The sequence below is a fragment of the Molossus molossus genome, unplaced genomic scaffold (assembly GCF_014108415.1).
Source record: "Molossus molossus isolate mMolMol1 unplaced genomic scaffold, mMolMol1.p scaffold_m16_p_11, whole genome shotgun sequence".
In the NCBI taxonomy this organism is placed as follows: Eukaryota; Metazoa; Chordata; class Mammalia; order Chiroptera; family Molossidae; genus Molossus; species Molossus molossus.
Window position 1 is genome coordinate 1,613,445 of NW_023425346.1, and position 24,016 is coordinate 1,637,460.

A 24,016-nucleotide genomic window follows, 5' to 3' on the forward strand; every position below is an offset into this window, starting at 1 on the left:
ACGCGCCCGGGGATGCCGAAGACGCTAGCGGACGTAAGTGCGGCTGCGCGTGCGTAAACGTGCGCGCGCGCGCCGCGCTCCGGGCCGGAAGGGGCAGCCGCGAGCCCTGCCCAGCGCCGGGGCTAAGCCCGAGCGCGGCTGAGACTCCCCGCCCCCGGCGAGCGGCTAAGACGGGTGTGCGCAAGCGCGACTCGCTCCCCTCGGCCTCGGCTCGGCGCTCCCGGTCAGCGCGCGCCCGCGGCGGGTCGCTCCGGGCGGGAGGAGGGCTGCGTGCGCACGAGCAAGCCGGTCGTGACGTGGGCCGCGCTACGCCCGACGTCACGGGTCCGTGTGTAGTGGCGGCCGGGCTGCCCTCCGCCGCGGCGCCTGACTAGGGCGGTGTGGCCGCGGAGTGCGGCGTTCCGGGGGCGCTGGGTTCCTGCGGCGACAGCGAGGAAGACGACCCTGAGGTGCGGCACCCCGCGCCGAGGAGTCGACGCTCCCGCCCCTTCTCCGGCATCTGGCGGCGCCCGGCCCGCTGCTTCCTTCTTTCCTGCCCAGCTGCCGCGGGTCCCACCTCCCGCGACGGTCTGCGCTCCCTCCGCCGGGCTCGGCCCCGGCTCCATGTGAAGGAGGGACGGGCCCGGCCCCTCGGCCCGCGCCGGACTCCTCGCGCGCCCCTCCGGCCCCCAGGGCCCGCGGCCTCCCTCGGCCGGGGGGCGCGGTGACAGGCCGCGCGGGGCGGAGGGGCGGGATAAGCGGCCGGCGGAGGCCACTCTTCGGGCGTGCGGCTCTCGGTGTCCCGCGGAGCGGCCGGTAGGTGCGTGTGTGCGTGTGCGTGTGCGTGCGCACGGTCAGCAGGCTGCTGGGCTGTGGAGCTGCTGGGCACGTCCTCTGCAGGGGTTTTCTAAGGAGATTGCAGTCGGTCCCTGGAAGAAACAAAAGTGTTGCATGCAGCAAGCAGAGAAGTGCTCGCTTTGCGCTGCTGCGGGGCTGATTCCGCCGCCTCTCTGCGGAACGTTTAGCTAGCACTTACCTTTACTGTGCCCAGGGAGCCGTGTGCATGGTCTCACGTCGTCGTCTCGGCCCAGTGCGTGGGTAGGTGTTTCCCATTGCACAGATTAACAGGTCGAGGCTCCAGCCCCGGAATTCGACCAAGGTCATGCAGCTGATGATCTGGGAATCCTTGATTCGAATGTGATGACTCTTCTGTAGAACTGTATTTCTGCGTCTTGCAAAAATAAATATTTACGGAAAAGGAGAATAGCTGGAGTTTCTTCCTGGGAGTAAATTCTGAATATATAGGCAGATGTAGCTTATTTGTCCCTGTCATAGACTGATGTGTTTTGGTTCACCCTAGCCAAATCATTTTCTTGCCCCCGCCCCCCCCCCCCCATGCCTTGGCTGGTGTGGCTCAGTTGGTTGGAGCATCGGGCACCGAAGGGTCTCGGGTTCGATTCCCGGCCAGGGCACATGTTGGGCGCTTACCGGAGGCAACCAATCGATATTTCTCGCTCACATCGACTTTTCTGTCTCTCATTCACACTTCCTCTTTCTCTAAAATCAATAAAAAACATCCTCTGAAGATTTTTAAAAATGATTATTTTAAAAGGTGGCTCTGGCACCTTTATCTTTTTTGCAGTAGGACTGAAGAGAAAAAATGTCCCCTCTTATCAAAAAGAAGAAATATATTTGGCAAAACTGCATATTTCTTGAAAAGTTACAGTTTTAGTTGTGCAGTTTATTCTTGATGCATACAGGGAACTTGCAGTTGGGTTCTTCACTTGATATTATTGCAAAATTTGTTGCTGGATTATGTGGCAATGGCAACACACTTAGTAATTTGTGTAGTCTTATGCAATATTTCTGAGTTGTGTGTCAAAAATTTAAAGTGTAGAATATTGCAGAAAGTTATATTTTAATGGTGTGATTTTTTTCTTTCATTTGTGTGTAACCACCAATCAATTTTTATAAACTATCTACCAATTCTCATTTTAGCATTGGCCTGTATTATTTATTATGGTTAGTGAAAAAGCAGAGCCTTTATGTTTCTTTTTACAGAAGAAAATGTTGATAAATTTCTTTGAGTAATAGAAGCTTTATACATAGTTGCAAATGTTTAAGAAATCTATGCACAATTATAGTACTGTATAATTTTGAGCATATTACCAGGTTTAAGACAATTTGCAGTTGAATGGAATATCACATTACAGTTTATAAGTGGATGGTTCACGGATCGACTTGTTTGGTTAAAATATAAACATGTTGAGCTCTGTTGAATTAAGTTGAGTATGATACCATCAAGGAATGGTTTTCTAGTCATGCTCTCCATGCGTCTCTACTGAGAGAACTAGTAGTTAAAGGCTTATGTCAAATAATTGGATTACATTGTAGACTGAATCTTTCAAGCAGTGTTTTACTTGGAGCTTTCATTCCTAGTTAACCTTATTGCTACCAAAGGGGTATAAACTATATTTAACAGACGCTGTAAATGAAGACATGTTTGGTTCTTTACAGTTCCCACAGCTTTGGTTTCATGTTTTGTTTTGTTTGGGTTTTCCTTCCCGTTTAAAAATTGGTGCTCTCTGGCCTCCAACCCCTTTTATTATGAAACAGTTTTAGGCACACAGAAAATTGGTAATAGTGAACATCCATATGATGACCCTTTAGTGTCTCAACATTTGTAGACATCTTGCTGTATTTGCTTTATCTATAAATATGTGTGTATTATTTTTGACTGAACCATTTGAAACTAAGAAGTAGACATCATGATACTTCATGCCTAAAGATGTCAGCATGCATCTCCAAAAATAAGGACATTTTCTTACGTGTACAAAATACTGTTGTTATTAATTTTCTTAGTTACTATTATTGATAGTTAATAATTCCTTTATGTAATCTAATATTCATCCATATTTAAATCTCCCCATTTGTACTGAAAAGTCTTTTATGGCTTTTTCACTCAACCCCACCAAACCAGGATCCCAATAAAGGTTTATTCACTGCATTTGGTTGTTAACTCTCTGATCTCTTCTAATCTAGAACAGCCTCACCTACCCTCTTTTTAAAATATGAGTTTTTAAAGAGATAAAGCCAGTTGTCTTATAAAATAAATCACATTCTTGATTTGTCTGCCCCCCTCCCCCCCCCCTTCATGGTATCATGGAGAGTGTTCCTCTCTTCCCCCTTTATCAGCTGACTGTAAGCTGCTGGGGTGGGGGGAGGGGGGGCGGGGAGCCTTTTTTATGCCAAGGGCCATTTGGATATTTATCACATCATTGTCGAGCCATACAAAATTATCAACTTAAAAATTAGCCTGTGCCCTGGGCGGTTTGGCTCAGCAATTAGAGCTTCAGTTCGCAAACTGAAGAGTTGAGGGTTCGATTCTGGTCAAGGGCATGTACTTCGGTTGTAGTTCAGTCCCTGGTCCTGGTAAGGGTAAGAGTTGTGGGGGAGGCAACCACTTGATGTCTCTCTCTCACGTCAGTGTTTCTCTCTCTCTCACGTCAGTGTTTCTCTCTCTCTCTTTCCCCTTCCCTCCCACTTTATCTGAAGATAAATGGAAAAATATCCTCAGGTAAGGATTAAAAAAATGTCAGTCTGCTTATATTTGGTCAGACTAATGTGGTGATGAGGTGTGTGATGTTAGCTGGTATTGATTTCTCGGGCCTTATATATGGAGTGGGCCGGACTTTCCCCACCCCTGAACGAGTTGATTAGTTTCAAATTAAATAGTTTTGGGCAAGAATAACTACTAAGTGATGCTGTCTGCTTCATATTGCTTCTCATCAGGAGACATACACTATGGAGTCCTATTATTTGTAATGCTGAATTTTATCACTTGGCTCTGGGAGTAAGGTATTTTTTCTCCACTGCAATTAGGATGTCATCTGTAGCATGATAAATCAGCACTGAAGTGCTAGCCTCTTCTCTTTTAATCATTCACCTGATAGTTGTAGAACCTATTACTGATCCTTGCAAGGCTAACTTTTGAATTTCGGTGTTAACAATAGTTTGTTGGTCTATATAGATAGAAACAAAATAACAGGATTTTGTAAAATATCCAGCATAGCTATATGTATTAGCAGATTCTGATTTGTGTGAATTTTTAAGATTTCTAATTATGAATTTAAGGTGTTTCCTGTTATGCATAAATAAAAAAAAACTTGGCTTGAGAAAAGTGGGAAAAATTCAGTGCTGTTTTTTTTCCCTATATTCTCACACATGGAGTATGTTTCTTTTAAGTTTTTCTTAGCCAGTATTTGTTGCACAGGAATAGCCAGAAATATAATAAAGGAAAAGTGGATTTACTAAAAAACATTTTGAGAAAACTGCCCATTTTCTGGTGTCATGGAAGGAGCACTGGATTAAAAATAAGATCTAAATTGTTGTCCTAATTCCACCACTGTGTGAAGTTTAAGAATTATATGTGTTTTGTTTTTTTTTTATCTTCACTCTGTTCTCATTTAATAATGATTAACTTAGTAAACATGATCAGACTTATAATTATTAGAACTTCTAATAATGAAATATGTTTAGAGGTGAACATCATTTTAATTAAGCCAGATAGAAATAAATCAAATACATGTAATATAAAGTTGAATTTATTTCTGAACTAATTAACTGACATTTGGTAGGCGATTGTTTTAAAGAAAGGTTCATAATAGGATTAACTTATCTAACACATTCTCTCATTAACAATATGATTTCATTAATGAAACATGAAGTTTTTCCGCACATCTTTTGTAAATCAACATGAACTGTACATGTGGAAATAAAAAACTTTTTTTCTTATCCTCAAGTGTTATGTGAGGTATATCTCTATATCTACATACACACACAGTTACAAGAAATGTGTCTATATACTTTATCTTTTGTCTTGGATATCCCTGAGATTTGTTGTAAAATAGAGATAATAGTACCTAACTCATAGATTTTTATGAAGTTTAAATGAGATAATATGATTAGTATGTGCCTCGCATATAACAAGAGTTAAAAAAACATCAGTTATTGTAGAAATTTCTATAATCTCCACAAGTGTAAACCAAAATTAATTTTAGACTGTAATGAAAATAAAAAGCATGTATTTGACCAAAAGGATCTGCAGCCCATGATACAAATTCAAGTAGAAACCTAAATTGTGTTCCAGTGAAACACAGGGGAGGCTACCTTCTTTGTTGTTGCAATTTTTATTAATTTATTTTTGTCACAGATGTTTCTCCTTTTTCCCCCATTGACAACCTCCTCCCGATCTCCCCTCCCCCAGTATTGTTGTCTGTGTCCATTGGTTACACATACATATATACATGCATATAAATTCTTTGGTCTATCTCTTCCCTGGCCGCCCCCCCCCCCACACACACACACTGGCAAATAGCATTGATAATTGGTCAGGTTTGTTCATCTTAGGTGTGTGTTGTTCCATGTTACCTGCTATAGGTTTATTTAGTCCCTTGGTGGTACTCCTGAGGTTGGGCTATAGCTATTTGAGCAACTAGGGCCACCTACCTTTAAGGGGTTCCTCAGGCACTTGTTAAACCTGGAAGGTTTTTGAGGCAGATTTTGCCATGAGGCATTGAATTAGTGAGGCTTTATCGAGCCCTTTCAGCATTCTCCTGTAAATCTGTGTAATAAACAGTGTAAAAGGAGTTGAAAAATAGGGACAGGCATTAATTCTGCAAACATTAGGTAAATCAAGAGCAATTGGAAAAAGAGTCTAGTTAGCCTGTATCTTTTTTCCCCCTCATCTGAGGATATGTTTATTGATTTCAGAGAGAGAGAGAGAACGAACGAGTTGCCTCCCATACACTCTTGACTGAGAATTGAATCTGCATCTTTGGTATGTGCCCTGACCTGGAATCGAACCTGCAACCTTTTTGGTTCACAGGATGGCACTCCAACCAACTGAACCACCCAGCTTGGGCTAGCTTGTATTCTTTTTTTTTTTAATCCTCAACCGAGGACATTTTTCCATTTTTTGTACAGATAGAGTGGGAGGAAGGGAGAGAGAGTGAGAAACATCGATGTGAAGGGACACATTGAGTGGCTGCCACCCGCACGACCAACCAGGGCCGGGGACAAACTGCAACTGAAGTACGTGCCCTTAGCGGGAACCAAACCCGGGTCTCTCCGGACCGCAGGCTGACGCTCTAACCGCTGAGCCAAACTGGCCAGGGCTAGCTTGTATTCTTGATCCAGATATATATTCAAGCAATTTATAGCAAGAAAAGAGTTCAAATCATTCTAAATTAAAGGAGGTAGTGACTTGGTGTATCATTTCTATTCTTAGTGCAGCCATTACCTTGAGTCCTTTTTTTTTAATCCTCACCCGACAACATTTTTTTTTTTTTTTCATTTATCTTCAGATAGAGCGGGAGGGAGAGAGGGAGGAAGAGGGAGAAACATCGATGCAAGAGAGACACATCGACTGGTTGCCACCCACATGACCCCAACCAGGGCTGGGGACAAACTGCAACCTAGGTACGTGCCTTTAGTGGGAACTGAACCCGGTCTCTCTGGTCCACGGGCTGACGCTCTTAACTGCTGGCCAGGGCTACCTTGAGTCTTTATAGGGAATTTTAGACACCTGGTTATACAGAACAACAGCTTGACAATGAGGTACATTAAACAAATTGGGACTGCAGTGAGTAGTAGACTTTGCAATCCAGACTTTAAAATAACCCTTAGCCCAGTTGGGAGCTAACTGAAAAATATCAGAAAAATAAGCCCTAACCTAACTCATTATAAAGTGATATGTTCCATAAGAGTTTTTATGAGTTTAAGAAGCTTGATTGTTTTTAATTCTACTCGGAAGGAAATATTTATCCAGGTACAGCAAGGAGTATTATCTATGGCACAAAACTCCTCTTTGGGCTGCAAGCAAATAATCCAAGGCCACTCTGGTGGAGAACTGCTCAGGCCAGGAAGTCTGAAGATCTTTGAGCTCCGATGGCTCCAGCAGCTGAGTGGCTCTTCTGTTAATGGTTAGGTTTCCCATTATATCTAACTGAGCAGTGCAAAGCCAGTCCATTAGCCTACAGTTCTAATGAAGTGGTTGCTCTCATATCAATATCAGAATTCTACCTGCCGTCATCTTAGAATTATCAAAACCAGCTACGTCTGAGAAGGGTTGAAAGAAATGGGGCTGATGGAAACCAGGAGCTAAAAAAACCGTGTCTTTTTTTTTTTTTTAAACCTTGTGTTACGTGCTTTCAATTGATATTTAAAACTATACAACTGGATTTATTTGCTATATACATAAACTAATATTGGAATTAAAAAGTGCTGATATCTATAGAAACACTGGAATCATACTCAAATTTACAAAGAGACATAATAATTTGCTTATATAAAGGTTTGTGAAATTTGTAATGGTTAATAGAACAAAGTCCTTATAGTAATGATGTGTGATAGATTATGTCAGTTAGTGAACAGCCCAGATTTATAAGGGTGAATACCCATACTTTAAGAGGCAGAAAGGGAACAATTCAATTTCTCTTATCATTTTCACCCATTCTCATAAATCTGGTATTAGTTTCATTTCAGTATTTAGGCTAAGGTAGGCCAAAGGATCCAATGAATTGAATTTTCTAGGTTCCAGAATGTTTCTGGTTTGTACAAGAATTCTGTTTACCAGAAAGCCATGTCTCTGGTTGAAATAGTTTCTGGATCAACAATTAAGAAGTTAAGGCCAATTGTCAATGAAGACAGACTCTTTCCTAATTGTCAGATAACACCAGTTTGATCTTTTCTATCAAATTAAAATTTCTTAGTGAATAGGACCAGGCCTCGTTTCTTTCCTGTGTCCTCTGTAGCAACTACTGAAGTGTGGGCACATGAGCACCATTTGGTGGGTGGTAGCTGAAAGCATTGCTTTTCCCTTTGTGCCTCAAAAACCCAGCTCCATTCTACCATATGCTCACGTTGACTCCAGTAACACAATTTGTAGACGCCTTCACTTTAAAAATTACATTAAATGTTATCCGTACTGATAGTTAAAAAAAAAAAAATATATATATATATATATATATAAGGCTTATTCTCTGTTACATTACTGAAAATGCATTTCACTTGAAAACATTGGCATGAGGCAGAAGACAAGGAACTCACAAGGGAAGTAATCCTCAAAATACTGAACTATTCAATACATTCAGCCCTGAGAGTGAAGTTAGAAACTGCTGTTGAGATTGTTACTTCTATCTGAAAGAAATTTTATTGTATTTTAAATTACTTCTTTTCAGTTTAAAGTATTGGAAAAAAGACGGTACACATTCTGAAACACACATGAAGATTGCATATAGCAGTTTTTCTTGGCCATCCGTTTCCTGTTGCCATGTCGCTCTAACTCATCTCAGTTTAAGTACAGGTATTTTCCACCTGAATAACTGATCAGATATCAGTGTATGAGTTAAATTTTTTTCTAGCAAGATAAAATAAATAATTCGTATTAAAAACCTACCTTTCATAAACTAGCAGCACTTTATTCTACCAGGACATACAAATTTGGTTTTATGGACTCATCAGAACCAAAGGAAAACACATATGGGTCCAAAATGGTTCCCTGTACAAGGGAAATGCAAGGAGAAGTTCTTTAAAATAAGTCACAGAGCCTGGTCAAGCATTGACCCATGCACCAAGAGGTCCCCAGTTTGATTCCTGGTCAGGGCACATTCCCAGGTTGTGGGCCTGATCCCCAGTGAGGGGCATGCAGGAGGTGGCTAGTCTATGTTCTCTCTCATCAATGTTTCCATCTCTCTTCCCCTCTCTTTTTAAAATCAATCAATCAATCAATCAATCAATCAATCAATAAAATAAGTCACAGAGTCTCAATTAAGGCAGGTTTGTGTACTTCCTGATCTAGTCTTACAGTCCAGCTTCGCCACACGAGTTTTACAGAGCCAGAGGATGGGGAGGACAGGTGCAATGGGAATGCTGTGGTATTGGCCCACATTTGCATATCTTGTGTAGAATTTGTCTTGTAAAGTGAGTCTCTCAGTTTCTGTGGGGCTCTGCAGGTATTTTTCAAGCAGGAAATTCTTTTTCCAGGTATTTTAGTAACTGCTGAAGCTGTGGCCCTTCAACATGGGGACGCCTCTCAATGAGAATACATGCAAAACATCGCTATCTTTGCAAAGGGGGCAGGGCAGGTGGATTAAAACCCACTTTCCAAACCTTGGGTAAGCCAATAGTTTCATTTCTCCCTTTTGTAAAGAGAGTCACTTACGTTTGTTAACAATTAAATGGTTAACAAAGACTTTACAAGCAATTACAGAAATTTAAATGGTTAGAAGCAAAATTTAGCTCTTCTAAAATTAAGGAGATCTGGTTTACCCAAGCAATAAAAAACCTGATGATCCAGATCAAAAGAAATAATTTTAGTAAGACAAAAACCTTTTCTTTTATAGTTTCTTATTAAGAACATACCAATAGTACAGGAAAACTTAGCCATTTTAAGAGAGAAAGAACCAAACTTTTTTTTTTGTTTTTATTTACTTATTTTTAAATTATTTTTGTTATAGATGTTTCTCCTCCCCCCCCCACTGATTCACCCCTTCCACTCCCTCCCCACCCTGTCCCCAGCTTTGTTGTCCATGTCCATTGTCATACATACATGCATATAAGTTCTGTCGTTTATCCCCCCCTCCCTCTTCAGGGGATTGTCAGTCTGTACCCCACTTCCATGTCTCTGGGACTACCCCGTTCCCCAGACTGTTATGTACATTATATTCCACAAATAAGTGAGATCATGTTATTTGTTCTCTGCTTGGCTTGTTTTGCTTAGGATAATACTTTCCAGGTCCCTCCACGTCGTCTCAAAGGATAAGAGATCTTTCTTTCTTACAGCTGTGTAGTACTCCATTGTGTATACATACCAAAGATTTTTTATCCATTTGTCTACTGATGGACATTTGGGCTGTTTCCAGATCTTAGTTATTGAAAATAGTGCTGCTAAGAACATGGGGGTACATATATTCTTTTTAATTGGTGTGTCAGGCTTCTTAGGGTATATTCCTAGAAATGGGATCACTGGGTCAAATGGCAGTTCAATTTTTTTTTTTTTTTTTTTTTAATCCTCACCCGAGGACATTTTTCCATTTTTTGTACAGATAGAGTGGGAGGGAGAGAGAGGAAGAGAGAGAGAGAGAGAGAGAGAAACATCGACGTGAAAGGGACACATCAAGTGGCTGCCACCTGCACGACCAACCAGGGCCGGGGACAAACTGCAACCGAAGTACGCGCCCTTAGCGGAAACCGAACCCAGGTCTCTCCGGACCGCAGACCAACGCTCTAACTGCTGAGCCAAACCGGCCAGCGCAGGCAGTTAAATTTTTAATTTTTTGAGGTAACACCATATTGTTTTCCATAGTGGCTGCACCAGTCTGCATTCCCACCAGCAGTGTACTAGAGTCCCCTTTTCTCCACACCCTCACCAGCACTTGTTGTTTGATGATTTGTTGATGGCAGCAATTCTGACAGGTGTGAGGTGATACCTCATTGTTGTTTTAATTTGCATCTCTTTGATAATTAGTGATGTTGAACATTTTTTCATATGTCTCTTAGCCATTTGTATGTCCTGTTTGGAGAGGTGTCTATTTAGTTCCTCTGTCCATTTTTTAATTGGGTTCTTTGTCTTCCTTTTGTTGAGTTGTATGAGCAGTCTATATGTATTGGAAATTAACCCCTTATCTGATATATCATTGGCAATTATGCTCTCCCACACAGTGGGTTGCCTTTCCATTTTGAAGATTGTATCTTTTGCTGTGCAGAAGTCGGAGTTTGATGTAGTCCCATGTGCTCATTTTTTCCTTTGTTTCTGTTGCCTTAGGTGACGTATCAGTGAAAATTCTGCTGCGTATGATGTCTGAACTTTTGTTGCCTACAGTTTCTTCTAGGATTTTTTTGGATTCATGAGTCACATTTAAGTCTTTTATCCATTTTGAGTTTATTCTTGTGTATGGTGTAAGTTGATGGTCTAGTTTCATTTTTTTGCATGTAGCTGTCCAGTTTTCCCAACACCATTTATTAAAGAGGCTGTCTTGCCCTGGCCGGTTTGGCTCAGCGGTTAGAGCGTCGGCCTGCGGTCCCGAGAGACCCGGGTTCGGTTCCCGCTAAGGGCATGTATCTCGGTTGCAGTTTGTCCCCGGCTCTGGTCAGTCGTGCGGGTGGCAGCCACTCGATGTGTCCCTTCACGTCGATGTTTCTCTCTCTCTCTGTTCCTCTCTCCCCCTCCTACTCTGCCTGAACAAAGGATGGAAAAATGTCCTCGGGTGAGGATGAAAAAAAAAAAAAAAGAGGCTGTCTTTACTCCACTGTATGCTCTTGCCACCTTTGTCAAATATTAATTGAGCATATTGCCTTGGGTCCATTTCCGGGTTCTCTGAAGAACCAAGCTCTTAAGTTTACATCAGCTTTTGATATTTAAATTCACTTAATTAACTTTATTTTTATCATATTTTGCTTGACCACCATAAAGTTTCTCAAGATTTCTTTTCCTGCCCTGGCCAGGTAGCTTGGTTGGTTAGAGCATTGTCCCAATACATCAAGGTTGCAGGTTGATCCCCAGTCAGGGCACCTATAAAAATCAACCAATGAATGCATAAAAAAGTGGAACAACAAATCTCTCTCTCTCTCTCTGTCTCCTTTTTTCCCTTTCTAAAAAAACAAAAATCAGTAAATAAAAGATTCCCCCCACAGACTTTACAACTTTTCTTGTCTCTTAGTTTGTCATTTAGTTTGTCATTTAGTTATATCATTTAGAAATAACCAAGTTAATTAGGATAAACCGTTTTCTTATAATTCTTTAAAAAATGTATTTCTATGCCTTATACCTTCTTTTACTGAAAGCACATATTATTTCTTGCCACATGAATTAGAATTCTTAACCCTTAGACACCTTAATTTCTACTGATAACTGAAAAAGTAAGCAGTCAGCATTCTTAGATTGTCAAATTTATGAATACATTTTATAGCCTCTAGGAATAGTTTTTTTTTACTGGCAAATATATTTTATAATTTTTAGAAACATGCTTCTTCAACAAAGTACAAAACATTTTAATTAACAGACTAATTTATCTTTTAGTTTTTCTGTGATAAGTCAATAGTAGATTTATTTAACAAGTAATTTTTTCAGTATTTTACCTTTTTGGAAATGATTTAGATATTCAATGAATTTAACTTGACTCATCATTTAACTTGGCAATACTCAAAGGTCTAAAGTTACCAAAAGATTTTGGGAAACTACTTTTAAGTCCGTATGCCATACCTATAACATACATAGGTAAACATACATAAACAGATCTAGGTTTCATTTTAAAATGCTAGTTTTTGTCTCTGACGTAAAACAATATGACACTCAAAAACTGGATGTTATCTGTGGAAGTGGGGTGCCGTGGGGAAAGACTTTTCCGAGTCCCCAGTGGGAGGGTGGGGTTTCATGGAAAGCTTTACTGATGTAAAATTAAGGGGATTTCCCTCCAAGGTCCCATCTCACTGTGGAAGAAGTCCGATCATGTCTTCAGCAGGACTGGAATCAAGGCCACTGCCCAGAATTTCCATTCCATATTCAAGTCCCGTCCAGCCCAGCGTCTGGCCAGCTCAGCTGGTGTTTCCAGAGGCAGCCCACTGTATGTGGGTATGGCCATGCAGTTGCTTCAGGCCACATGGCAGGCCAGTGGGGGTCATGGAGCAAGAGAGTTAGGGGAACCAGAAGGCAGGAGAGGGAACTCTGGAGATTTTACCCTTCCACAACTTTGCGTACTTGCAGTGGCTCCACTCTGCTGGCCAGCCCATTGTTTCCCAGGCTAGAGTGACAGGCAAGTACCTTTCTTGTTCACCTCGGCTTCTGTGCACCCTCGCCCAGCTACCTCTTTGTTCGATCCCTTTCGCCAGTGATCTGTAGGGAATGGACCCATGGTTCCCTGGGGAGCACGAAGCTGTCACTTCCTGGTGCAGCTGTCCAGATGACCATACTTAAATTTCTGGCCTCCCCTTTGCTCTCTTCCTGTTATTGATATTAATAAGCTAGCTAATTATGATGATAACTGATCCAAACTCTGTTTCTCATGGACTAAGTGTTTTGCTCAGATAACTGAAGCTTTGCATGCTGTAAACATTTCTTAAAGGTGTTTAAAAATCAGTTTATAATCAGTCACAGAAAGCATTCTATTGTCTATGAGAGGTTTGAGATCCTCTCTTTCAAGGTGTCCCTTAAGTTGGACTTACAGACAAACACACACAGAAAGAAACAGACAGCTAATGTGTACATAAAGGCCAGAACACAGAGAATGCAAGGAGACTTCTCGGAAGGCCTGGTTTCAAAGGAGCCAACTTTCCTGGAGGAAGTCGGAGCAGGGCTGTGCTTGAGCACACGCTGGCTGCTGCCACATGTCTGGAGATGAAGAAGGGGGCAGGGAGGAATCCTCAATGCCATTCTTAATTTTTATGCCCCTTGGTTAGAGTCCTGAATGTGTTCGGAAGCCTCAAAGTGTAACTTAAAATAGGTATGACATTCAGTTTTATAGTTTCAATTTTTTAACTTAGTTTAGAGAAAAGCAAGTTAGAGAGGTCTAAAATCCCCTATAATGGCCCATTTAGCTGTAAATTCCACTAATTTTTCTCAAAAACCCTAGCCAGTTACAGTGTATTGTGGGTTACCCGTTTGCACTCACCTGATGGAGGTGTCCCCTTGAGTGCACCTCTGGTAGCGTGAGTATCCTCATAAAAGATATGCACAGGGCTGAGTCTGAGCCTTGTGGCTGGGGTCTGTCATAGTGGACCAAGCCCAATGCTGGATGAGGGTCCCTTACTTGATCAGAAAAAAACCTTCTGGACTAAGCCCTCACCCGGATGAAGGGTCCCTTCCTTGGCCAGTAAAACCTTATGGACTAAGCCCTCATCTGGATGAAGTGTCCCTTCCTTGGCCAGTAAAACCTTATGGACTAAGCCCTCATCTGGATGAAGTGTCCCTTCCTTGGCCAGTTAAACCTTATGGACTAAGCCCTCACCCAGATGAAGGTCCCTCCTCTGAGGCTCTTCTGAGGACAAGTGGAGATGGAAAACTCGGAACCTGGTCTCCGGCTTGAAGACGAGAGATGGAAATCTTGAATCTGAATCTCCCACTCCAATGAATGGAATCTGGCAAACAGAAAAAGAAAGAAAAAAGAAAATGATCAAGTAAAGGCCAGGATCCTGACTGAGGACAGTATTTCGATCCAGGAGGACTCCTCTCGACAGCTGGAACTGCTGGAGGAGACGTCAGAGAGCAGTGGCTTCTTGCCAGCACCTTGCATGAATCCACAGTGGCACGGGGGTCAGAGGACAGCCCCTGGATCCCACCACTCCACTGTTCCTATAAACCAAAACTGATTTTGTGTTGTAATAAAGAAGAGAAAACACTTGAGCAGAAGGAGCTGCAGCTGGAAGAAACACGGATTCAGGTAGCAACCTAAATTGTGTTCCATCCAGACAAGGGGGGGGGGTCCCTTTCTTTTCCCTTGGAATGTATACCCTGCAGGGGGGAGGCACTCTAGTATTAATATTTTTTATCAAGCATTCACATAGAAACGTCTGTACATTTATGTTGGGAACTTAGAAATTTGAGCTATCAGGCCTGTAATTTCCCTGGAATACACAGGCTTCTGTGAGCCATCTGTGTACATGTACATGATAGTCTAACATCCCTTCCACTGGGTTTCCAGGTTACCATATTCCCTCTGTGAGTTGGTTTGGGACCTGAGGAAGAGTCAGTGAGTTTATTCTCCATACCACAGAAGATGAATATTGGTTCAGAAGTAGATAAATTATATTACATGAATGAAGGAAAAGGCAGCTCCCTTATTTGAAGGGCTTTGTTTTCCCTTTGCTTCAAAAAATTCAACTGGGACCATCTCCTCATAACAGTTGAATCCACACAATACTAAAGCTCTGACCCCCTTTCCTCTGACGTAAACCTCATTACCTATGTCTTTCAAAGCTTTAAAAAACTTCCAGATGCAAAAAGGAGATGGCCTGGCTTTTTTAAAACCAAAAGTTTCCACTGAGATTTCCCAATTAAGTCTGTCTGATGTAAATGAGGTACCAAATTTGCGGTTATTGGGACAGGTCTCAGGATAGTGGTAGAAAGAGGAAACCAGGGTTTCTGCCTTGGCTGACTCAGGTGGCGTAAACAAACCAGCATCTGTGGGGAGCGGATGGTTCAGTCTGAGGTTCTTCCCAAATGGTTGCTAGGCTCTCACTATTTATAACATGTGGGCCCTTGGTTGACCCTAGGGAGTCCATCTCAGCAGATACATTCCTTCTTGGGGTTCACATCAAATTAATCTCAGGGTACACACAAGTCATATCTATTTTTATGTACTTGGAAGCCCCCTTATTTAATGTGATAAGGATTAGTGGTGTTCAGTTCAACCGAAAAATTAAGGGGAATAAAAATAACATTTTGCTCAGCTGGAGCTGCTCAGTTTTTGAGTGTTGACCCACAGACCAAGAGCTTGCTGGTTCAATTCCTGGTTAGGGCACAAGCTCGGGTTACAGGCTCGATCTCCAGTGGGTGGCATGTAGGAGGTGGCCAATTGATGTTTCTCTCTCTCCCTCTCTCCCTTCTTCTATCTCTCTAATAAAAATCAATAAAACATTAAAAAAAAAAGACACATTTTTACTTTATTTATTTTGTTTATCCTCACCCGAGGACATCTTTCCATTTTTTTTGTTCAGATAGAGTGGCAGGGAGAGAGAGGAAGAGAGAGAGAGAGAAACATCAACGTGAAAGGGACACATCGAGTGGCTGCCACCCGCACCACCAGTCAGGGCTGGGGACAAACTGCAACCGAGTTACGCGCTCTTAGCGGGAACTGAACCCGGGTCTCTCCGGACTGCAGGCCAATGCTCTAACTGCTGACCCAAACTGGCCAGGGCCTTAATTTTGTTTTTTAAAAAACAAAAACAAATCTAAAGCAGTCTAAATTTATGATCCATCTAGAGTTGCATGATTTGTCCCCTCGACTTTTACAGTTTATTCCCCTATACCTACTTTAACAACAATTTTGATTTTGTTTTGTTTTGTTTTCAGATAGAGTGGGGGGGGGGGAGTAGGAGGAATTGAGGGGGGAGGAGAGACAGACATCAATGTGAGAGAGACACATCATTTGTTTGCCTCCTGCATGACCTTGACCAGGGCCGGGACAAACTGCAATCGAGATACGTGCCCTTGACCAGAATCAAACCCGCGACTCATTGTTCCATGGGCCGATGCTCTAACCACTGAGTAAAACTGGCTAGGACACAATTTTGATTTTGTAATTAGCCTTTGAGTTTTTTTAAACACTCAACTTTATTTTCATAGAAACCGCTTCCCTTTCACTTTCATAATTTTATTGTTTTACATAATATTAAATATGTAATTACTATGGTAAGTACACAAACATACCTAATTCTTGGTACGTTGATAGGCGCAGAAATGTACTGGTTTGTTAAAAAAAATAAGCTTAGCTCTGGTTAGGTGGCTCAGTTGGTTGGAGCATCATCCTGTGCACTGAAAGATTGTGGGTTCAATTCCCAGTCAGAATACATACCCACATTTCTAAGTCAATCCCCGGTTGGGGTGTATATGGGAAGCAACTGATGGATGTTTTTCTCTCACATCGATGCCCCCCCCACACATACTTTCTCTCTAAAAATCAATGAAAACGTATTCTTAGGTGAGGATTTTTTAAAAAGCTTAATTAGTGATGAATGTTCAGCAGTTTATCAGAAGACTACATAAAGAGAATGGAGATATTGGTTAATTTGACAAATTGGTTTGAGGAGGTTGGATATTGTTTCTTGCCTTCTGTGTCAGTATGTGAATTGTGTGTATTAAACATGTATTTAGATGAAGGATTCAGATCTACGTAGTCATAATATCTCCATTTCATTCAGCCCCTCCGGTTGTTGTTGTTTGTGCGCGTGTGTGTGTGTATGTGCACTGGAGGCCCAGGGGTACGGATGGCAGCGTATACCCCCACTGTAGGGACCAACTAACCTGTTCTCATGAGTATTTTAATTCTGTAAATGAATCTTTATTATGTTGGCAATCCTTGATCTCACCCATTTCCTTTTTCCTCTCATCCTCGTTTTGCACTTTGGGTTGGTGTCTCTTTTAGCTTTCCATTTTTGCATGTCTTCTGCATTGAGCATATCACACAATTTTCTATAAATTTCAAACTATCTTGGGAGGAAGAAGTAATATTTGTCTATTATGTGCTAGAAACTTCATATGTTAACTTCACAGAAACTATAGTAGATCATAGCCTAATTTCATATGTGAAGAAACTGAGGCTCACAGGTCTTAAGAATCTTGCTCAAGACCTGGCCAGTTTGCCCTGGCCGATTTGGCCCAGCAGTTGGAGTGTCAGCCTGTGGACCAGAGAGTCCCGGGTTCGGTTCCTGTTAGGGGCATGTGCCAAAAAAAAAAAAAAAAGACCTGGCCAGTTTGGCTCAGTTGGTTGAGTGTTGACCCATGCATGTACCAAAAGATCAAAGGTTTGATTCCCAGTTGGGGCACATGGCTGGATTGCAGGCTCGATTCTCAGTATGGGGCATGCAGGAGGCAGCCGATTGATATTTCTTTCTCACATCAATGCTTCTCTCTTTCTTCATCTCCTTTCCCCTCTCTCTAAAATTAGAAAAAGTATGTTTAAGAAAGAGAGTCTTGCTCAAAGTCACATAGTAGAGTTGGAGATTTTTGTTTGTTTGTTTCATAACATCTTTATAATTTATGCAGTGAATACATCATTTACTACAACAAAAAGCCTATAAAAACAATATATTTACTTTTTTTTATTGTTGAAAGTATTACAGATGTCCCCTTTTCTCCCGTTGACCCCCCTCCTCCCTGCTCCCACCCCGCTCCTGCTTTCCCCACACTATTATCTGTGTTGATTGGTTATGCATATGTGCATAGAAGTTTTTTGGTTTATCTCTTCCCACCCCCTTCCCTCTGAGGTTTGTTAGTCTGTTCTCTACTTCCATGTCTCTGGATCTATTTTGATTGTTAGCTTATTTTGTTCGTCATGTTCCATAAATAAGTGAGATCATGTGGTACTTGTCTTTCTCTAACTGGCTTATTTTGCTTAGCGTAATACTCTCCAGGTCCTTCCATGCCATCTCAAAGGATAAGAGATGTTTCTTTCTTACAGCTACTTAGTGTTCCATTGTGTATATGTACCACAGCTTTTTTTATCCACTCATCTACTGATGGACACTTGGGCTGTTTCCAGATCTTAGCGATTACAAATAGTGCTGCTATGAACATGGGGGTACATATATTCTTTCTGATTGGTGTTTCAGGCTTCTTCGGATATATTCCTGAAAGTGGGATCACTGGGTCAAATGGCAGTTCAATTTTTAATTTTTTGGGAAAACCATATTGTTTTCCATAGTGGCTGCACCAGTCTGCATTCCCACCAGCAGTGTGCTAGAGTCCCCTTTTCTCCACATCCTCGCCAGCTTTTGTTGTTTGACAATTTGTTGATGGCAGCCATTCTGACAGGTGTGAGGTGATACCTCATAGTCATTTTAATTGGCATCTCTCTGATGATTAGTGACATCTGCAAATAATGAGTTTTAATTTCTCCTTTCCAATTTCGATGCCTTTTATTTATTTACTTTTTTGTCTGATCTCTCTGGCTAAGACTTCCATCACTATATTGAGTAAGGGTGGTGAAAGTAGACATTCCTGTTCTTAAGACAAGTGCTTTTAGTTTTCGCCCATTGAATATGATGTTGGCTGTAGGTTTTTCATATATGACCTTTATTATGTTGAGATATGATCCCTCTATTCATACTTTGCTAAGTGTTTTTATTAGCAATGGGTGCTGGATTTTGTCAAATGCTTTTTCAGCATCTGTTGATATGATTTTTATCTTTCATTGTGTTTTTGTGATATATCACATTTGTTGATTTGTGAGTATTGCAACATTTTCTTTTCTTTTTTAAATATTTTTTCTTTCTTTATTTTTTTTTAGAGAAAGGAAGGGAGAGATAGAAACATTGATGAGAGAGAACATCGATTGACCGCCTCCTGCATGCCTCCCACTGGGAATTTGGCCCACAATCTGGGCATGTGCCCTGACTGGGAATCGAACTGGCAACTTCTTGGTGCATGGATCGATGCTTACCCAGGGAGCCAAACCAGCCAGACTGCAGCACTTTCTTATAATGGCCATTCTTTTTTTTTTTTTTTTTTTTTTAAATCCTCACCCGAGGATATTTTTTCATTTATCTTCAGATAGTGAGAGGGAGGGAGATAGAGAGACACTTAGACTGGTTGTGTCCTGCTTGACCCCGACCAGGGCCGGGACTGAACTGCAGCCGATGTGCATGCCCTTGACCAGAATCGAACCTGCAACTCTTTGGTCTGTGGGCTAACACTCTTTTTTTTTTTTTTTTCTTATCATCCTCACCCGTGGACATCTTTCCATTTTTTGTTCAGGTAGAGTGGGAGAGAGAGAGAGAGAAACATCGATGTGAAAGGGACACATTTAACCAACCAGGGCCGGGGACAAACTGCAACTGAGGTACATGCCCTTAGCGGAAACCGAATCCGGGTCTCTCCGGACCGCAGGCCGATGCTCTAACTGCTGAGCCAAACCGGCCAGGGCATGGGCCAACACTCTTAACTGCTGAGCCAAACTGGCCAGGGTTTGAGTGTTTTTTGTTTGTTTGTTTGTTTGTTTTTATCCTCACCCGAGGACATTTTTTCATATTTTGTCAGATAGAGTTGGGGTGGGGGGAGAAACATCGATGTGAGAGAGACACATCCAGTGGCTGCCACCCGCACAACCAACCAGGGCCAGGGACAAACTGCAACCGAGGTACGTGCCGTTAGTGGGAACTGAACCCGGGTGTCTCTGGACTGCAGGCCAGTGCTCTAACTGTTGAGCCAAACTGGCCAGGGCTGTTTGTTTTTTTATTCTCACGCAGGGACATTTGCATTTATCTTCAGATAGAACGGGAGGGGGAGAGGGAGGAAGAGAGAGAGAGAAACATTGATGTGAGAAAGACGCATCGACTGGTTGCCACCCACCCGACCCTAACTGGGGCCAGGGACAAACTGCAACCAAGGTATGTGCACTTAGTGGGAACCGAACCCAGGTCTCTATTGTCCACAGGCCAATGCTCTAACCACTGAGCCAAACTGACCAGGGCTGAGTGTTTTTATTATAATTAATTTCTAGTTTTGTGCCATTGTGATGTGAGAAGATACTTGATATGATTTCAGTTGTCTTATACTTGTAGAGACTTAGTTTGTGTACTACTAACATGTGGTCTGTCTTTAAAACTATCCCATGTGCACTTGGGAAGAATGTATGTTCTGCAGTTTTGGGGTATAATTTAAAGTTGGGGGTTTTGTATGGCTCTTCTAGTTAAGCAAGGGTTCCCTGTATGCTCTTGTAACATGAGCATTCTCCACGGGAATATGGGCACTGAAATCTTCTGGGGGTAGAGCCGCCATGATTTAAAAAACATAGTTGCCCGGCCAGTGTGGCTCAGTGGATTGAGAGTCGTCCCATGGACTGAGAGGTCCTGGTTTGATTTCCGGTCAGGGTACATGACCAGGTTGTGGGCTCGGTCCTCAGTGGCGGGCATGCAGGAGGCAGCCAATTGATGTATCTCTCACATTGATGTTTCTGTCTCTCTCTCCCTTCTCGCTCTCTAAAAAATCAATAAAAACACATTAAAAAGATATATATTAAAAATATGTATATGAAAACATACTTAAATTCAGATATTTTTCATCTCTCATCCATTATAATCGCTGTCAGAGTTTCGATAAATACTCGGGTAAACCTGAGTAATTTCTTTATTTGTATTATATACACTTTTCAGTGGGGTGAGAATAAACTGAGTACACTGAAAATAAATCGTGTGGGAAGGTCTTCATTTGTCTTTTGTCTAGAAGAGGTAGTATGGGGAGTTTAACGTACTGCATCAGAGAACTGACTTTTTTCTAAATGATCAGAATGGGGATTAGGAATTTTCAGTGTGATTTTAAAGTAAGTTTCAGACTCTATCATTCTGAACCAGCTTTGAACCATACTCCCCAAGTCTCGGTGGCTTATAACAACAATGGTTTATTATTGTTTGTTTTTTCATTCTGTGTGTTCATTGAGGATCAGCTTGGGGGTTTTCACTAATATTGTCATTTTTACTTTGGGTTCCACTTTGGGACCTCACCTTGAAGCAGCCACTGTTTGGAACATTACTGGTTGAGAGCTAAAGAAAAAAGTTTTTTTATTGCACTCCATACTTCTCACACCCTGGGTCACCAACTGTGTGTGTGTGGTTTTCCATACACGAGACATTCTGCGACACTGGCTGGTGTGATGCAGTCCAACTCATTTTTTTTCACTAGCTGCCTGGAGGCAGCGTCTGATCACACTGCTGACGAGTCTTTGTTTTTAGACCTAGTTGTGAGGTCGGGTAATTGAGGTTCCCGTCACCCTTTTCTCAGGTTTGATTCATGTCCTGGAATGGCTCACAGAATTCAGGAAGCACTTTACTTACTAGATCCCAGTTTATTGTGAAAGGATGTAACTGAGGAGAAGCCAGAGGAAAAGACACTAGGGTAAGACGTGGGTGTGAGTGCCCACGCTCTCTCTGAGTGTGCCCTCTCCAACCCAGGAGCTCTCCACACCCATTCCTTTGGGTTAAAAACCCCACCTGGCCAGTATGGCTCAGTTGGTTGGAGCATCGTCTCGTACACCAAAAGGTTGCGGGTTCGATCCATGATCAGGGCACACATGGGAAGGCAACTGATCCTTGTTTCTCTCTCAGATTGATGATTCTCTCTCCCTTCCTCTCTTTAAAAAAAGAAAAAAAAAAACCATTGAAATTGAGGCCTCATTACCTAGGCCTTTGGTACTTAAACTTAATTTCCAGTCTCTCTCCTTCCCAGAGGACAGGGATGGGGTTCTAGTCATCTAATCACCTGGTTGGTGCCCCGGCTACCAGCCTCTGTCTCCAGTGCTTGTCAATAGTCATCTCGTTAATATAAACTCAGGTGTGGTCTAAAGGGATTTATTTTGAGTATTAGGAGATTCCTATATTGTTCTTACTGCTTAGGAAATTTTGAGGTTTTAGGAGTTCTGTGCAGAAATGGGGATGAAGACCAAATCTCTCTCTCTTGTACATCACAGTATCATACCAGGGCAGGGGGAGGAGAGTGTGTCATAGCACATTGTGGCCCTCAGAGCTTTTACCTGGAGGAAATGCTCACTACAGTCACTCACATGTACTGGCCAGAGGAAGTCTGATGGTTGTATCTAGTTGAACAGCATGGGCCTTCAGTGTTTCTGTCCTCTGAGAAGGAGAAAGTTAAGTACAGTTGACCCTGGAACAACTTGAGTGTTAGGGGTGCTAACCCTGTGCAGTCGAAAATGCATGTATAACTTGACCCCCCCCCAAACAGTTGTCCCTCAGTATCTGCAGGGGATTGGTTCCAGTACCCCCTGGGATACCATAATCTTCAGACGCTTAAGTACCCCAGAGAACATGGTGCACGCAGCAGGGTGCATGCTGTCGGCCCTCCACATCTGCAGTCCCAGCTGCGGATCTAAAACAGTGCAGGTGTTTATTAAAACAATTCCTGTATGTGGACCTGCACAGTTCAAACCCACGTGCACGGTCAAGGGCCACTGTATTTGTGAACAACCCTACCACAGATGTAATGCTGTGGAAACGTTTTTGAAAATTACTTTTGAAAGCTCATAGGAGCCAGTGACAAAAATGTGAGTTGATGCTTACTATTTTTTATAAGCCTTTGGGAACAGAGCTGCAGGCCAAGATAAGGTCAGTTTTTAATTGTTTCTGTGTTAATAGTAAATGTTCCCATGTTCTATTTTATTTTCGATTTGTGACTTAAAGAGGCTTCATTATCATTATTTGATGTTTGTGATTACCTTTGGCTAACTTGGCTACATTTTAATGGTATTTGTGCATTTTTCATCCAAAATATTTTGTTTGTTTTAATATAAGGAAATGAGACAAGTGTCCTCTGATTTCTGTGGTGGCTTTAATGTATTTTAAAGTCAGTTTAGGTATTGTGTAATATATGTATAAGAGCAGTATGTCAAACAGTGTTTACAAAATATATATCCTGCTCAGACACTAAGGAAACAAAAGAGGTAGAAGGTAGCCTCAGTGTAGATGTAAATGTACTTTGAGACACAAAGTATGTTACTGTCCAGTCTGTGAGCAGTACATGGTTCACTGTAATGACTTCACCACAGACCGCCACGGCCCTGCATGTAGAAATCTTGCCCATGACTTGGGGAAAGGTAGATTAGTCATGTGTTCTAAGATCATGTAATGTGTATTCATCAGCGTCAGGAAGTTATGTCTTCTTGCCTGGAGTTTCGCTGCAGAGAGCACCACAGACTGCATCACGTTCTGTTTGTGGCACACTGGTGGGAGGCAGGAAGCTGAGTTCAGTCTTCAATCTGCCATTAACTAGAAATAGACTGTGCCAGTGTGACTTCAACATTTCTGAATTTGCCGTAGGTGATTTCTTAAAGACCTTCTAGCCTGTGATTCTGTGAGACCCACCACTTAATAGAAAATAATAGAGTCAAAAAAGATTTAAGTTTTCTTGATTGAGAGGTTGTTAAAATAACAGCAGTCCAGGAAAGATTTGTGATAGGGTTGCACTGGGAAGATAAATAGCTCTGTGTAAATGTGATTGATTTGTCAGGTTGAGATCTCTTAATTAAAGGTATTTTATAATCAGATGCCTTGCATTGAACTGTGTGTGACATGTAGTAGGCTGTCAGTAAATACTTGTCAAGGAGTGAATGAATAATTTTAGGACTGATGTGACAAGAATCAGAATCACCTATGGGACAGTTTAGGGATAAAATCCAGGACAGCAAGCATTGACCTTTAGAAAACACACGGAAGAACCAAATTATTCTCAGAGTGTGCAAGGGGAACCGAGACTAGTGAAATATGTTTTTTGAAATACTTTAGCCAAAAACGGATGGAAGATCTTTCTGAGAAAGAA

General features: G+C 41.9%; 1 protein-coding gene across 7 annotated transcripts in view; it reads left to right on the forward strand.

Moving 5' to 3' along the window:
• Nucleotides 1-409: 409 nt before the first annotated feature.
• MAP3K2 (mitogen-activated protein kinase kinase kinase 2) overlaps nucleotides 410-24,016 on the forward strand; it is an 84,769-nt gene continuing 61,162 nt past the window's right edge. Inside the window, exons 1-2 of one of the 7 annotated variants that reach the window (XM_036253976.1) lie at nucleotides 8,220-8,344; nucleotides 9,025-9,155. The gene's annotated coding sequence lies outside the window, so the exon portion shown is untranslated. Of the gene's footprint in view, nucleotides 450-745; nucleotides 800-8,219; nucleotides 8,345-8,797; nucleotides 9,156-20,850; nucleotides 21,584-24,016 lie in introns of those variants that run through there. The other 6 variants (XM_036253983.1, XM_036253982.1, XM_036253978.1 and 3 more) reach the window with 6 other exon arrangements.